General features: G+C 46.0%; 1 protein-coding gene, 20 non-coding genes and 13 pseudogenes across 21 annotated transcripts in view; 33 read left to right on the plus strand and 1 right to left on the minus strand.

The window, feature by feature from the left end:
- The window catches only part of LOC140296621 (uncharacterized), a 581,862-nt gene that overhangs the window by 450,688 nt on the left and 118,212 nt on the right, over positions 1–12,962 (minus strand). The window lies entirely within an intron of this gene.
- Positions 246–364, plus strand: LOC140289248 (5S ribosomal RNA). The gene has a single exon (XR_011912237.1). It is a non-coding gene; the product is annotated as a 5S ribosomal RNA (ribosomal RNA).
- On the plus strand, positions 634–752 carry LOC140299965 (5S ribosomal RNA; annotated as a pseudogene).
- On the plus strand, positions 1,022–1,140 carry LOC140294335 (5S ribosomal RNA; annotated as a pseudogene).
- Positions 1,410–1,528, plus strand: LOC140299799 (5S ribosomal RNA; annotated as a pseudogene).
- On the plus strand, positions 1,798–1,916 carry LOC140303746 (5S ribosomal RNA; annotated as a pseudogene).
- Positions 2,186–2,304, plus strand: LOC140299293 (5S ribosomal RNA; annotated as a pseudogene).
- On the plus strand, positions 2,574–2,692 carry LOC140292047 (5S ribosomal RNA). Its single transcript, XR_011912510.1, has one exon. It is a non-coding gene; the product is annotated as a 5S ribosomal RNA (ribosomal RNA).
- LOC140278382 (5S ribosomal RNA) lies at positions 2,962–3,080 on the plus strand. Its single transcript, XR_011909191.1, has one exon. It is a non-coding gene; the product is annotated as a 5S ribosomal RNA (ribosomal RNA).
- Positions 3,350–3,468, plus strand: LOC140268160 (5S ribosomal RNA; annotated as a pseudogene).
- On the plus strand, positions 3,738–3,856 carry LOC140283752 (5S ribosomal RNA). The gene has a single exon (XR_011910178.1). It is a non-coding gene; the product is annotated as a 5S ribosomal RNA (ribosomal RNA).
- On the plus strand, positions 4,126–4,244 carry LOC140265820 (5S ribosomal RNA). The gene has a single exon (XR_011906515.1). It is a non-coding gene; the product is annotated as a 5S ribosomal RNA (ribosomal RNA).
- Positions 4,514–4,632, plus strand: LOC140291496 (5S ribosomal RNA). Its single transcript, XR_011912458.1, has one exon. It is a non-coding gene; the product is annotated as a 5S ribosomal RNA (ribosomal RNA).
- Positions 4,902–5,020, plus strand: LOC140300605 (5S ribosomal RNA). The gene has a single exon (XR_011914848.1). It is a non-coding gene; the product is annotated as a 5S ribosomal RNA (ribosomal RNA).
- On the plus strand, positions 5,290–5,408 carry LOC140314425 (5S ribosomal RNA; annotated as a pseudogene).
- On the plus strand, positions 5,678–5,796 carry LOC140286983 (5S ribosomal RNA). Its single transcript, XR_011911376.1, has one exon. It is a non-coding gene; the product is annotated as a 5S ribosomal RNA (ribosomal RNA).
- Positions 6,066–6,184, plus strand: LOC140288767 (5S ribosomal RNA). The gene has a single exon (XR_011912191.1). It is a non-coding gene; the product is annotated as a 5S ribosomal RNA (ribosomal RNA).
- LOC140299148 (5S ribosomal RNA) lies at positions 6,454–6,572 on the plus strand (annotated as a pseudogene).
- On the plus strand, positions 6,842–6,960 carry LOC140268171 (5S ribosomal RNA; annotated as a pseudogene).
- LOC140283884 (5S ribosomal RNA) lies at positions 7,230–7,348 on the plus strand. The gene has a single exon (XR_011910180.1). It is a non-coding gene; the product is annotated as a 5S ribosomal RNA (ribosomal RNA).
- Positions 7,618–7,736, plus strand: LOC140298580 (5S ribosomal RNA). The gene has a single exon (XR_011914213.1). It is a non-coding gene; the product is annotated as a 5S ribosomal RNA (ribosomal RNA).
- Positions 7,999–8,117, plus strand: LOC140284006 (5S ribosomal RNA). The gene has a single exon (XR_011910181.1). It is a non-coding gene; the product is annotated as a 5S ribosomal RNA (ribosomal RNA).
- On the plus strand, positions 8,387–8,505 carry LOC140265941 (5S ribosomal RNA). Its single transcript, XR_011906626.1, has one exon. It is a non-coding gene; the product is annotated as a 5S ribosomal RNA (ribosomal RNA).
- Positions 8,775–8,893, plus strand: LOC140291508 (5S ribosomal RNA). The gene has a single exon (XR_011912460.1). It is a non-coding gene; the product is annotated as a 5S ribosomal RNA (ribosomal RNA).
- Positions 9,163–9,281, plus strand: LOC140300617 (5S ribosomal RNA). Its single transcript, XR_011914849.1, has one exon. It is a non-coding gene; the product is annotated as a 5S ribosomal RNA (ribosomal RNA).
- LOC140299987 (5S ribosomal RNA) lies at positions 9,551–9,669 on the plus strand (annotated as a pseudogene).
- Positions 9,939–10,057, plus strand: LOC140297652 (5S ribosomal RNA). Its single transcript, XR_011913368.1, has one exon. It is a non-coding gene; the product is annotated as a 5S ribosomal RNA (ribosomal RNA).
- Positions 10,327–10,445, plus strand: LOC140283419 (5S ribosomal RNA; annotated as a pseudogene).
- Positions 10,715–10,833, plus strand: LOC140290107 (5S ribosomal RNA). Its single transcript, XR_011912321.1, has one exon. It is a non-coding gene; the product is annotated as a 5S ribosomal RNA (ribosomal RNA).
- On the plus strand, positions 11,103–11,221 carry LOC140310384 (5S ribosomal RNA; annotated as a pseudogene).
- Positions 11,491–11,609, plus strand: LOC140298550 (5S ribosomal RNA). Its single transcript, XR_011914186.1, has one exon. It is a non-coding gene; the product is annotated as a 5S ribosomal RNA (ribosomal RNA).
- On the plus strand, positions 11,879–11,997 carry LOC140291519 (5S ribosomal RNA). Its single transcript, XR_011912461.1, has one exon. It is a non-coding gene; the product is annotated as a 5S ribosomal RNA (ribosomal RNA).
- LOC140294336 (5S ribosomal RNA) lies at positions 12,267–12,385 on the plus strand (annotated as a pseudogene).
- On the plus strand, positions 12,655–12,773 carry LOC140298266 (5S ribosomal RNA). The gene has a single exon (XR_011913929.1). It is a non-coding gene; the product is annotated as a 5S ribosomal RNA (ribosomal RNA).

Here is a 12,962-nt window from a genome sequence, read left to right on the forward strand (position 1 = left end):
ATGTCTTTTGTTGCAACGTCTGATCACCCTGTGACACATGAGGAAGTTGGTCATCTTCAGCTGCTGCTGCTTTGTTGGCAGACACGAAGTGATCTGAGAGTCTCAGTTTCAACTGCAGGTAATAATCACATCAGGGATGAAGATGTGCCCACTACATATCAGCCTTTCTCGGCAATTATCTGGTTACATAGAGTAACCGTATGATTCCAGTACCTATATAATGCACATTTGTGACAGACATTGTTGCTTACAGCCACACCACCCTGAATATGCCCGACCTCGTCTGATCTCGGAAGCCAAGCAAGGTTGGGCCTGGTTAGTACTTGGATGGGAGACCGCTTGGGAATACCAGGTGCTGTAAGCTTTTTCTCTTCTCTCTACCACATGCATGTCTTTTGTTGCAACGTCTGATCACCCTGTGACACATGAGGAAGTTGGTCATCTTCAGCTGCTGCTGCTTTGTTGGCAGACACGAAGTGATCTGAGAGTCTCAGTTTCAACTGCAGGTAATAATCACATCAGGGATGAAGATGTGCCCACTACAAGTTAGCCTTTCTCGGCAATTATCTGTTTACATAGAGTAACCATATGATTCCAGTACCTATATAATGCACATTGTTCACAGATATTGTTGCTTACGGCCACACCACCCTGAATATACCCGACCTCGTCTGATCTCGGAAGCCAAACAGGGTTGGCCCTGATTAGTACTTGGATGGGAGACTGCTTGGGAATACCAGGTGCTGTAAGTTTTTTCTCTTCTCTCTACCACCTGCATGTCTTTTGTTGCAACGTCTGATCACCCTGTGACACATGAGGAAGTTGGTCATCTTCAGCTGCTGCTGCTTTGTTGGCAGACACGAAGTGATCTGAGGGTCTCAGTTTCAACTACAGGTAGTAATCACATCAAGGATGAAGATATGCCCACTACATATCAGCCTTTCTCTGTAATTATCTGGTTACATAGAGTAACCGTATGATTCTAGTACCTATATAATGCACATTGTTCACAGATATTGTTGCTTACGGCCACACCACCCTGAATATGCCCGACGTCGTCTGATCTCGGAAGCCAAGCAGGGTTGGGCCTAGTTTTTACTTGGATGGGAGACTGCTTAGGAATACCAGGTGCTGTAAGCTTTTTCTCTTCTCTCTACCACCTGCATGTCTTTTGTTGCAACGTCTGATCACCCTGTGACACATGAGGAAGTTGGTCATCTTCAGCTGCTGCTGCTTTGTTGGCAGACACGAAGTGATCTGAGAGTCTCAGTTTCAACTGCAGGTAATAATCACATCAGGGATGAAGATGTGCCCACTACATATCAGCCTTTCTCGGCAATTATCTGGTTACATAGAGTAACCGTATGATTCCAGTACCTATATAATGCACATTTGTGACAGACATTGTTGCTTACAGCCACACCACCCTGAATATGCCCGACCTCGTCTGATCTCGGAAGCCAAGCAAGGTTGGGCCTGGTTAGTACTTGGACGGGAGACTGCTTGGGAATACCAGGTGCTGTAAGCTTTTTCTCTTCTCTCTACCACATGCATGTCTTTTGTTGCAACGTCTGATCACCCTGTGACACATGAGGAAGTAGGTCATCTTCAGCTGCTGCTGCTTTGTTGGCAGACACGAAGTGATCTGAGAGTCTCAGTTTCAACTGCAGGTAATAATCACATCAGGGATGAAGATGTGCCCACTACAAGTTAGCCTTTCTCGGCAATTATCTGGTTACATAGAGTAACCATATGATTCCAGTACCTATATAATGCACATTGTTCACAGATATTGTTGCTTACGGCCACACCACCCTGAATATACCCGACCTCGTCTGATCTCGGAAGCCAAACAGGGTTGGCCCTGATTAGTACTTGGATGGGAGACTACTTGGGAATACCAGGTGCTGAAAGCTTTTTTTCTTCTCTCTACCACCTGCATGTCTTTTGTTGCAACGTCTGATCACCCTGTGACACATGAGGAAGTAGGTCATCTTCAGCTGCTGCTGCTTTGTTGGCAGACACGAAGTGATCTGAGAGTCTCAGTTTCAACTGCAGGTAATAATCACATCAGGGATGAAGATGTGCCCACTACATATCAGCCTTTCTTGGCAATTATCTGGTTACATAGAGTAACCGTATGATTCCAGTACCTATATAATGCACATTTGTGACAGACATTGTTGCTTACAGCCACACCACCCTCAATATGCCCGACCTCGTCTGATCTCGGAAGCCAAGCAGGGTTGGGCCTGGTTAGTACTTGGATGGGAGACCACTTGGGAATACCAGGTGCTTTAAGCTTTTTCTCTTCTCTCTACCACATGCATGTCTTTTGTTGCAACGTCTGATCACCCTGTGACACATGAGGAAGTTGGTCATCTTCAGCTGCTGCTGCTTAGTTGGCAGACACGAAGTGATCTGAGAGTCTCAGTTTCAACTGCAGGTAATAATCACATCAGGGATGAAGATGTGCCCACTACAAGTTAGCCTTTCTCGGCAATTATCTGGTTACATAGAGGAACTGTATGATTCCAGTACCGATATAATGCACATTTGTCACAGACATTGTTGCTTACGGCCACACCACCCTGAACTTGCCTGACCTCGTCTGATCTCGGAAGCCAAGCAGGGTTGGGCCTGGTTAGTACTTGGATGGGAGACCGCTTGGGAATACCAGGTGCTGTAAGCTTTTTCTCTTCTCTCTACCACATGCATGTCTTTTGTTGCAACGTCTGATCACCCTGTGACATATGAGGAAGTTGGTCATCTTCAGCTGCTGCTGCTTTGTTGGCAGACACGAAGTGATCTGAGAGTCTCAGTTTCAACTGCAGGTAGTAATCACATCAAGGATGAAGATGTGCCCACTACATATCATTCTTTCTCTGCAATTATCTGGTTACATAGAGTAACCATATGATTCCAGTACCTATATAATGCACATTGTTCACAGATATTGTTGCTTACGGCCACACCACCCTGAATATGCCCGACCTCGTCTGATCTCGGAAGCCAAGCAGGGTTGGGCCTGATTAGTACTTGGATGGGAGACTACTTGGGAATACCAGGTGCTGTAAGCTTTTTCTCTTCTCTCTACCACTTGCATGTCTTTTGTTGCAACGTCTGATCACCCTGTGACACATGAGGAAGTTGGTCATCTTCAGCTGCTGCTGCTTTGTTGGCAGACACGAAGTGATCTGAGAGTCTCAGTTTCAACTGCAGGTAATAATCACATCAGGGATTAAGATGTGCCCACTACATATCAGCCTTTCTCGGCAATTATCTGGTTACATGGAGTAACCGTATGATTCCAGTACCTATATAATGCACATTGTTCACAGATATTGTTGCTTACGGCCACACCACCCTGAATATGCCAGACTTTGTCTGATCTCGGAAGCCAAGCAGGGTTGGGCCTGGTTAGTACTTGGATGGGAGACCGCTTGGGAATACCAGGTGCTATAAGCTTTTTCTCTTCTCTCTACCACCTGCATGTCTTTTGTTGCAACGTCTGATCACCCTGTGACACACGAGGAAGTTGATCATCTTCAGCTGCTGCTGCTTTGTTGGCAGACACGAAGTGATCTGAGAGTCTCAGTTTCAACTACAGATAATAATCACATCAGGGATGAAGATGTGCCTACTACAATTTAGCCTTTCTCAGCAATTATCTGGTTACATCGAGGAACTGTATGATTCCAGTACCTATATAGTGCACATTTGTCACAGATATTGTTGCTTACGGCCACACCACCCTGAAAATACCCGACCTCGTCTGATCTTGGAAGCCAAGCAGGGTTGGGCCTGGTTAGTACTTGGATGGGAGACTGCTTGGGAATACCAGGTGCTGTAAGCTTTTTCTCTTCTCTCTACCACCTGCATGTCTTTTGTTGAAACGTCTGATCACCCTGTGACACACGAGGAAGTTGGTCATCTTCAGCTGCTGCTGCTTTGTTGGCAGACACGAAGTGATCTGAGATTCTCAGTTTAAACTGCAGATAATAATCACGACAGGGAAGAAGATGTGCCCACTACAAGTTAGCCTTTCTCGACAATTATCTGGTTACATAGAGGAACTGTATGATTCCAGTACCTATATAATGCACATTTGTCACAGACATTGTCGCTTACGGCCAAACCACCCTGAACATGCCCGACCTCGTCTGATCTCGGAAGCCAAGCAGGGTTGGGCCTGGTTAGTACTTGGATGGGAGACTACTTGGGAATACCAGGTGCTGTAAGCTTTTTCTCTTCTCTCTAGCACCTATATGTCTTTTGTTGCAACGTCTGATGACCCTGTGACACATGAGGAAGTTGGTCATCTTCAGCTGCTGCTGCTTTGTTGGCAGACACGAAGTGATCTGAGAGTCTCAGTTTCCGCTGGAGAGAATAATCACGACAGGGAAGAAGATCTGCCCAATACGCATCAGCCTTTCTCGGCAATTATCTGGTTACATAGACGAACTGTATGATTCCAGTACCTATCTAATGCACATTTTTTACAGACATTGTTGCTTACGGCCACACCACCCTGAACATGCCAGACCTCGTCTGATCTCGGAAGCCAAGCAGGGTTGGGCCTGGTTAGTACTTGGATGGGAGACCGCTTGGGAATACCAGGTGCTGTAAGCTTTTTCTCTTCTCTCTACCACTTGCATGTCTTTTGTTGCAACGTCTGATCACCCTGTGACACATGAGGAAGTTGGTCATCTTCAGCTGCTGCTGCTTTGTTGGCAGACACGAAGTGATCTGAGATTCTCAGTTTCAACTGCAGATAATAATCACGACAGGGAAGAAGATGTGCCCACTACAAGTTAGCCTTTCTCTGCAATTATCTGGTTACATAGAGGAACTGTATGATTCCAGTACCTATATAATGCACATTTGTCACAGACATTGTCGCTTACGGCCACACCACCCTGAACATGCCCGACCTCATCTGATCTCGGAAGCCAAGCAGGGTTGGGCCTGGTTAGTACTTGGATGGGAGACTACTTGGGAATACCAGGTGCTGTAAGCTTTTTCTCTTCTCTCTAGCACCTATATGTCTTTTGTTGCAACCTCTGATGACCCTGTGACACATGAGGAAGTTGGTCATCTTCAGCTGCTGCTGCTTTGTTGGCAGACACGAAGTGATCTGAGACTCTCAGTTTCAACTGCAGGTAATAATCACATCAGGGATGAAGATGTGCCCACTACAAGTTAGCCTTTCTCGGCAATTATCTGGTTACATCGAGGAAGTGTATGATTCCAGTACCTATATAATGCACAAATGTCACAGCCATTGTTGCTTACGGCCACACCACCCTGAAAATACCCGACCTCGTCTGATCTCAAAAGCCAAGTACGGTTGGGCCTGGTTAGTACTTGGATGGGAGACTGCTTGGGAATACCAGGTGCTGTAAGCTTTTTCTCTTCTCTCTAGCACCTATATGTCTTTTGTTGCAACGTCTGATGACCCTGTGACACATGAGGAAGTTGGTCATCTTCAGCTGCTGCTGCTTTGTTGGCAGACACGAAGTGATCTGAGAGTCTCAGTTTCAACTGCAGGTAATAATCACATCAGGGATTAAGATGTGCCCACTACATATCATTCTTTCTCTGCAATTATCTGGTTACATAGAGTAACCATATGATTCCAGTACCTATATAATGCACATTGTTCACAGATATTGTTGCTTACAGCCACACCACCCTGAATATGCCCGACCTCGTCTGATCTCGGAAGCCAAGCAGGGTTGGGCCTGGTTAGTACTTGGATGGGAGACCGCTTGGGAATACCAGGTGCTGTAAGATTTTTCTCTTCTCTCTACCACGTGCATGTCTTTTGTTGCAACGTCTGAACACCCTGTGACACATGAGGAAGTTGGTCATCTTCAGCTGCTGCTGCTTTGTTGGCAGACACGAAGTGATCTGAGAGTCTCAGTTTCAACTGCAGGTAATAATCACATCAGGGATTAAGATGTGCCCACTACATATCATTCTTTCTCTGCAATTATCTGGTTACATAGAGTAACCATATGATTCCAGTACCTATATAATGCACATTGTTCACAGATATTGTTGCTTACGGCCACACCACCCTGAATATGCCCGACCTCGTCTGATCTCGGAAGCCAAGCAGGGTTGGGCCTGATTAGTACTTGGATGGGAGACTGCTTGGGAATACCAGGTGCTGTAAGCTTTTTCTCTTCTCTCTACCACCTGCATGTCTTTTGTTGCAACGTCTGATGACCCTGTGACACATGAGGAAGTTTGTCATCTTCAGCTGCTGCTGCTTTGTTGGCAGACACGAAGTGATCTGAGATTCTCAGTTTCAACTACAGATAATAATCACATCAGGGATGAAGATATGCCCACTACATATCAGCCTTTCTTGGCAATTATCTGGTTACATAGAGGAACTGTATGATTCCAGTACCTATATAATTCACATTTGTGACAGACATAGTCGCTTACGGCCACACCACCCTGAACATGCCCGACCTCGTCTGATCTCCGAAGCCAAGCAGGGTTGGGCCTGATTAGTACTTGGATGGGAGACTACTTGGGAATACCAGGTGCTGTAAGCTTTTTCTCTTCTCTCTACCACTTGCATGTCTTTTGTTGCAACGTCTGATCACCCTGTGACACATGAGGAAGTTGGTCATCTTCAGCTGCTGCTGCTTTGTTGGCAGACACGAAGTGATCTGAGAGTCTCAGTTTCAACTGCAGGTAATAATCACATCAGGGATTAAGATGTGCCCACTACATATCAGCCTTTCTCGGCAATTATCTGGTTACATGGAGTAACCGTATGATTCCAGTACCTATATAATGCACATTGTTCACAGATATTGTTGCTTACGGCCACACCACCCTGAATATGCCAGACTTTGTCTGATCTCGGAAGCCAAGCAGGGTTGGGCCTGGTTAGTACTTGGATGGGAGACCGCTTGGGAATACCAGGTGCTATAAGCTTTTTCTCTTCTCTCTACCACCTGCATGTCTTTTGTTGCAACGTCTGATCACCCTGTGACACACGAGGAAGTTGATCATCTTCAGCTGCTGCTGCTTTGTTGGCAGACACGAAGTGATCTGAGAGTCTCAGTTTCAACTACAGATAATAATCACATCAGGGATGAAGATGTGCCTACTACAATTTAGCCTTTCTCAGCAATTATCTGGTTACATCGAGGAACTGTATGATTCCAGTACCTATATAGTGCACATTTGTCACAGATATTGTTGCTTACGGCCACACCACCCTGAAAATACCCGACCTCGTCTGATCTTGGAAGCCAAGCAGGGTTGGGCCTGGTTAGTACTTGGATGGGAGACTGCTTGGGAATACCAGGTGCTGTAAGCTTTTTCTCTTCTCTCTACCACCTGCATGTCTTTTGTTGAAACGTCTGATCACCCTGTGACACACGAGGAAGTTGGTCATCTTCAGCTGCTGCTGCTTTGTTGGCAGACACGAAGTGATCTGAGATTCTCAGTTTCAACTGCAGATAATAATCACGACAGGGAAGAAGATGTGCCCACTACATATCAGCCTTTCTTGGCAATTATCTGGTTACATAGAGGAACTGTATGATTCCAGTACCTATATAATTCACATTTGTGACAGACATAGTCGCTTACGGCCACACCACCCTGAACATGCCCGACCTCGTCTGATCTCAGAAGCCAAGCAGGGTTGGGCCTGATTAGTACTTGGATGGGAGACTACTTGGGAATACCAGGTGCTGTAAGCTTTTTCTCTACCACTTGCATGTCTTTTGTTGCAACGTCTGATCACCCTGTGACACATGAGGAAGTTGGTCATCTTCAGCTGCTGCTCCTTTGTTGGCAGACACGAAGTGATCTGAGAGTCTCAGTTTCAACTGCAGGTAATAATCACATCAGGGATGAAGATGTGCCTACTACAATTTAGCCTTTCTCAGCAATTATCTGGTTACATCGAGGAACTGTATGATTCCAGTACCTATATAGTGCACATTTGTCACAGATATTGTTGCTTACGGCCACACCACCCTGAAAATACCCGACCTCGTCTGATCTTGGAAGCCAAGCAGGGTTGGGCCTGGTTAGTACTTGGATGGGAGACTGCTTGGGAATACCAGGTGCTGTAAGCTTTTTCTCTTCTCTCTACCACCTGCATGTCTTTTGTTGAAACGTCTGATCACCCTGTGACACACGAGGAAGTTGGTCATCTTCAGCTGCTGCTGCTTTGTTGGCAGACACGAAGTGATCTGAGATTCTCAGTTTCAACTGCAGATAATAATCACGACAGGGAAGAAGATGTGCCCACTACAAGTTAGCCTTTCTCGACAATTATCTGGTTACATAGAGGAACTGTATGATTCCAGTACCTATATAATGCACATTTGTCACAGACATTGTCGCTTACGGCCAAACCACCCTGAACATGCCCGACCTCGTCTGATCTCGGAAGCCAAGCAGGGTTGGGCCTGGTTAGTACTTGGATGGGAGACTACTTGGGAATACCAGGTGCTGTAAGCTTTTTCTCTTCTCTCTAGCACCTATATGTCTTTTGTTGCAACGTCTGATGACCCTGTGACACATGAGGAAGTTGGTCATCTTCAGCTGCTGCTGCTTTGTTGGCAGACACGAAGTGATCTGAGAGTCTCAGTTTCCGCTGGAGAGAATAATCACGACAGGGAAGAAGATCTGCCCAATACGCATCAGCCTTTCTCGGCAATTATCTGGTTACATAGACGAACTGTATGATTCCAGTACCTATCTAATGCACATTTGTTACAGACATTGTTGCTTACGGCCACACCACCCTGAACATGCCAGACCTCGTCTGATCTCGGAAGCCAAGCAGGGTTGGGCCTGGTTAGTACTTGGATGGGAGACCGCTTGGGAATACCAGGTGCTGTAAGCTTTTTCTCTTCTCTCTACCACTTGCATGTCTTTTGTTGCAACGTCTGATCACCCTGTGACACATGAGGAAGTTGGTCATCTTCAGCTGCTGCTGCTTTGTTGGCAGACACGAAGTGATCTGAGATTCTCAGTTTCAACTGCAGATAATAATCACGACAGGGAAGAAGATGTGCCCACTACAAGTTAGCCTTTCTCTGCAATTATCTGGTTACATAGAGGAACTGTATGATTCCAGTACCTATATAATGCACATTTGTCACAGACATTGTCGCTTACGGCCACACCACCCTGAACATGCCCGACCTCATCTGATCTCGGAAGCCAAGCAGGGTTGGGCCTGGTTAGTACTTGGATGGGAGACTACTTGGGAATACCAGGTGCTGTAAGCTTTTTCTCTTCTCTCTAGCACCTATATGTCTTTTGTTGCAACCTCTGATGACCCTGTGACACATGAGGAAGTTGGTCATCTTCAGCTGCTGCTGCTTTGTTGGCAGACACGAAGTGATCTGAGACTCTCAGTTTCAACTGCAGGTAATAATCACATCAGGGATGAAGATGTGCCCACTACAAGTTAGCCTTTCTCGGCAATTATCTGGTTACATCGAGGAAGTGTATGATTCCAGTACCTATATAATGCACAAATGTCACAGCCATTGTTGCTTACGGCCACACCACCCTGAAAATACCCGACCTCGTCTGATCTCAAAAGCCAAGTAGGGTTGGGCCTGGTTAGTACTTGGATGGGAGACTGCTTGGGAATACCAGGTGCTGTAAGCTTTTTCTCTTCTCTCTAGCACCTATATGTCTTTTGTTGCAACGTCTGATGACCCTGTGACACATGAGGAAGTTGGTCATCTTCAGCTGCTGCTGCTTTGTTGGCAGACACGAAGTGATCTGAGAGTCTCAGTTTCAACTGCAGGTAATAATCACATCAGGGATTAAGATGTGCCCACTACATATCATTCTTTCTCTGCAATTATCTGGTTACATAGAGTAACCATATGATTCCAGTACCTATATAATGCACATTGTTCACAGATATTGTTGCTTACAGCCACACCACCCTGAATATGCCCGACCTCGTCTGATCTCGGAAGCCAAGCAGGGTTGGGCCTGATTAGTACTTGGATGGTTGACTGCTTGGGAATACCAGGTGCTGTAAGCTTTTTCTCTTCTCTCTACCACCTGCATGTCTTTTGTTGCAACGTCTGATGACCCTGTGACACATGAGGAAGTTTGTCATCTTCAGCTGCTGCTGCTTTGTTGGCAGACACGAAGTGATCTGAGATTCTCAGTTTCAACTACAGGTAATAATCACATCAGGGATTAAGATGTGCCCACTACATATCAGCCTTTCTCTGCAATTATCTGGTTACATGGAGTAACCGTATGATTCCAGTACCTATATAATGCACATTGTTCACAGATATTGTTGCTTACGGCAACACCACCCTGAATATGCCAGACTTTGTCTGATCTCGGAAGCCAAGCAGGGTTGGGCCTGGTTAGTACTTGGATGGGAGACCGCTTGGGAATACCAGGTGCTATAAGCTTTTTCTCTTCTCTCTACCACCTGCATGTCTTTTGTTGCAACGTCTGATCACCCTGTGACACATGAGGAAGTTGGTCATCTTCAGCTGCTGCTGCTTTGTTGGCAGACACGAAGTGATCTGAGAGTCTCAGTTTCAACTGCAGGTAATAATCACATCAGGGATGAAGATGTGCCCACTACATATCATTCTTTCTCTGCAATTATCTGGTTACATAGAGTAACCATATGATTCCAGTACCTATATAATGCACATTGTTCACAGATATTGTTGCTTACAGCCACACCACCCTGAATATGCCCGACCTCGTCTGATCTCGGAAGCCAAGCAGGGTTGGGCCTGATTAGTACTTGGATGGGAGACTGCTTGGGAATACCAGGTGCTGTAAGCTTTTTCTCTTCTCTCTACCACCTGCATGTCTTTTGTTGCAACGTCTGATGACCCTGTGACACATGAGGAAGTTTGTCATCTTCAGCTGCTGCTGCTTTGTTGGCAGACACGAAGTGATCTGAGATTCTCAGTTTCAACTACAGATAATAATCACATCAGGGATGAAGATATGCCCACTACATATCAGCCTTTCTTGGCAATTATCTGGTTACATAGAGGAACTGTATGATTCCAGTACCTATATAATTCACATTTGTGACAGACATAGTCGCTTACGGCCACACCACCCTGAACATGCCCGACCTCGTCTGATCTCCGAAGCCAAGCAGGGTTAGGCCTGATTAGTACTTGGATGGGAGACTACTTGGGAATACCAGGTGCTGTAAGCTTTTTCTCTTCTCTCTAGCACCTGCATGTCTTTTGTTGCAACGTCTGATGACCCTGTGACACATGAGGAAGTTGGTCATCTTCAGCTGCTGCTGCTTTGTTGGCAGACACGAAGTGATCTGAGAGTCTCAGTTTCCGCTGGAGAGAATAATCACCACAGGGAAGAAGATGTGCCCAATACGCATCAGCCTTTCTCGGCAATTATCTGGTTACATAGAGGAACCGTATGATTCCAGTACCTATATAATGCACATTGTTCACAGATAGTTTTGCTTACGGCCACACCACCCTGAACATGCCCAACCTCGTCTGATCTCGGAAGCCAAGCAGGGTTGGGCCTGGTTAGTACTTGGATGGGAGACTACTTGGGAATACCAGGTGCTGTAAGCTTTTTCTCTTCTCTCTAGCACCTATATGTCTTTTGTTGCAACGTCTGATGACCCTGTGACACATGAGGAAGTTGGTCATCTTCAGCTGCTGCTGCTTTGTTGGCAGACACGAAGTGATCTGAGAGTCTCAGTTTCCGCTGGAGAGAATAATCACGACAGGGAAGAAGATCTGCCCAATACGCATCAGCCTTTCTCGGCAATTATCTGGTTACATAGACGAACTGTATGATTCCAGTACCTATCTAATGCACATTTGTTACAGACATTGTTGCTTACGGCCACACCACCCTGAACATGCCAGACCTCGTCTGATCTCGGAAGCCAAGCAGGGTTGGGCCTGGTTAGTACTTGGATGGGAGACCGCTTGGGAATACCAGGTGCTGTAAGCTTTTTCTCTTCTCTCTACCACCTGCATGTCTTTTGTTGAAACGTCTGATCACCCTGTGACATATGAGGAAGTTGGTCATCTTCAGCTGCTGCTGCTTTGTTGGCAAACACGAAGTGATCTGAGAGTCTCAGTTTCAACTGCAGGTAATAATCACATCAGGGATTAAGATGTGCCCACTACATATCAGCCTTTCTCTGCAATTATCTGGTTACATAGAGTAACCGTATGATTCCAGTACCTATATAATGCACATTGTTCACAGATATTGTTGCTTACGGCCACACCACCCTGAATATGCCCGACGTCGTCTGATCTCGGAAGCCAAGCAGGGTTGGGCCTAGTTTTTACTTGGATGGGAGACTGCTTAGGAATACCAGGTGCTGTAAGCTTTTTCTCTTCTCTCTACCACCTGCATGTCTTTTGTTGCAACGTCTGATCACCCTGTGACACATGAGGAAGTTGGTCATCTTCAGCTGCTGCTGCTTTGTTGGCAGACACGAAGTGATCTGAGAGTCTCAGTTTCAACTGCAGGTAATAATCACATCAGGGATGAAGATGTGCCCACTACATATCAGCCTTTCTCGGCAATTATCTGGTTACATAGAGTAACCGTATGATTCCAGTACCTATATAATGCACATTTGTGACAGACATTGTTGCTTACAGCCACACCACCCTAAATATGCCCGACCTCGTCTGATCTCGGAAGCCAAGCAAGGTTGGGCCTGGTTAGTACTTGGATGGGAGACCGCTTGGGAATACCAGGTGCTGTAAGCTTTTTCTCTTCTCTCTACCACATGCATGTCTTTTGTTGCAACGTCTGATCACCCTGTGACACATGAGGAAGTTGGTCATCTTCAGCTGCTGCTGCTTTGTTGGCAGACACGAAGTGATCTGAGAGTCTCAGTTTCAACTGCAGGTAATAATCACATCAGGGATTAAGATGTGCCCACTACATATCAGCCT

Source organism: Leuresthes tenuis, unplaced genomic scaffold, assembly GCF_036924035.1.
Source record: "Leuresthes tenuis unplaced genomic scaffold, fLeuTen1.0.hap1 SCAF_1, whole genome shotgun sequence".
NCBI classification, from domain to species: domain Eukaryota; kingdom Metazoa; phylum Chordata; class Actinopteri; order Atheriniformes; family Atherinopsidae; genus Leuresthes; species Leuresthes tenuis.